The following is a 1851-nucleotide window of genomic DNA, read 5'->3' as shown; positions in this document are numbered from 1 at the left end:
TAGTGTCTTTTTGCATATTGGGGATTTTTTTGGTTCCTTATTCTTAGTTTGGAGGGGTAAAAATTGTGAAATATTTTACTTTCTTTATTTTGGAGGGAAAATCTAAAAAAATTGATATGGGTTTTTATGAGATGTGATTGTGTTTTAATTTGATAGTTACTTTCAAAAACAATGTGAAGCCTAATAAGGATATTCTCTTTGGAATTTCCCTTTTGCCACAAGATTTCAAGAAATTTTTCTTCGAAGTAGAACTTTCTTAAGAAACTCCTTCATGTGTGGAGTGAAGTTAACCAGAACCTCCACTCCCTCTTCCTCAAAGAATACTCAACAAAGATCACCGTCTCTAGCTCATTTACAAAAACATTCTAAGGAGAGTGATGAAATGATGAAGGTATCTCCTCTGTAGTTCCTCAAGCTGTCACTCAAGACATCCTACACAAGAACAACCTCCAGTTGTGTCACAATTTGCAGTTAATCAAGGAAATATAACTGTACAAACCCAATAATGCCCGGGCCCAGACCAACAAACAAGCCCAAACATTTAACCCTAGCCCAATACTTAAATAAAAGCAGAAAACCCTAGTAGCAGCAAGTAGCCGCCGCCCTCAAACGCCCCAGCAGTTTCCAGTCGCCGCAAGTTTCGGCCTCCACGCGTGCCGTTTCTCCGCAAACACCGCTCCTCAAGCACGTACCTGCAACAAGCGAAAGAGAAGAGCAAAGAATCGGGCAGCAATATGCCAACAAACAACATAGTAGATTTGTTGAGATTTTTTCTATTTTTTTTTCTTTTCTATTTCGGCTATAAAAGGCTGATTTCAAGCACTGTGAGGGGGAGGGATTCAACGTAAAAAAGGGACGAAAAGAGAGAAAAATACAAAGAAACGAAACAGATACAGAAATTTTTCGAATATATAAGGTGTCTATTCCATTTTTCATCTTTCTTAGTTTCGTTTCGTTTTTTTTTCCCTTTTAGCTTTATTTTATTTTATTTTTTATTTAAAATATAAAGAAAGGAGGAAAGGACTTACCTGGTCGCCGGAGTTGTCGAGCCGGTGTCTTCTCCGGCGAAATCGGGGCATGGGGCACTAGGCTCAAACGGCGGCGCAAGGAAGGAGGGGGTTTTGAAACCCTAACAGAGAAAAAGGAAAAAGAATCAAGGGTTTTTTTTTGTCTGTTTTAGTTATAAATGTTTTTTTTTAAATTTGGTTTAAATAAGAAGGATAAAACGGCGCCGTTTCAGCCTTACGACCCGCGCGGTGACCCGACCCAGGGAAGGATCCGCGCATTTCTGTAAAAGGGGCCAATTCCACATTTGGTCCTCTGTTTTATGAGGGGTGTTTAAATCAGTCTTTTTATTTTTTTAAATTTGGTCATATGTTTTAATAATGTTCCAATTTGGTCCATGTTGCTGCGCCGCATTTGGGAGGTTTGGGTACATTACCCTTTCGATCCTCCTACTGTTGCGCGCATCTTAATTTGGTCCTTATTTAATTCCCATCTTTAAATTTGGTTTCAAAACTTCGTTTATTTCTAATTTAATCCTTAATTTGTTATTTTTCTTTTTATATTTTTTTAATTATTATTATTATTATTATTATTATTATTATTATTATTATTACCATTACTATATATATACACATATGCATATTCTCTACAATAATATATACATATATTTTTTTAAAATGATTTTTATAAACCCATGCACCTTACTTATATATATATATTTTTATTATTATTCTACTTGCATAACTTTTACATACTTTCATATACATTTATATTTTATATAGATATGCATTGTTGTAACATATTTATTTCCTATATTTTATAATTTAAAGCATACATGCATTCTCT

At 34.8% G+C, this 1851-nt stretch overlaps 1 long non-coding RNA gene across 1 annotated transcript; it reads right to left on the bottom strand.

The window, feature by feature from the left end:
• Positions 1-256: 256 nt before the first annotated feature.
• On the bottom strand, positions 257-1535 carry LOC107921241 (uncharacterized). Its single transcript, XR_001690992.2, has 2 exons — positions 1029-1535; positions 257-692 (listed from the first exon to the last, which is right to left on the bottom strand). It is a non-coding gene; the product is annotated as an uncharacterized lncRNA (long non-coding RNA).
• Positions 1536-1851: the final 316 nt, after the last annotated feature.

The sequence above is a fragment of the Gossypium hirsutum genome, chromosome D01, assembly GCF_007990345.1.
Source record: "Gossypium hirsutum isolate 1008001.06 chromosome D01, Gossypium_hirsutum_v2.1, whole genome shotgun sequence".
Taxonomy (NCBI): domain Eukaryota; kingdom Viridiplantae; phylum Streptophyta; class Magnoliopsida; order Malvales; family Malvaceae; genus Gossypium; species Gossypium hirsutum.
This window is presented reverse-complemented; position numbering and strand designations above follow the sequence as displayed.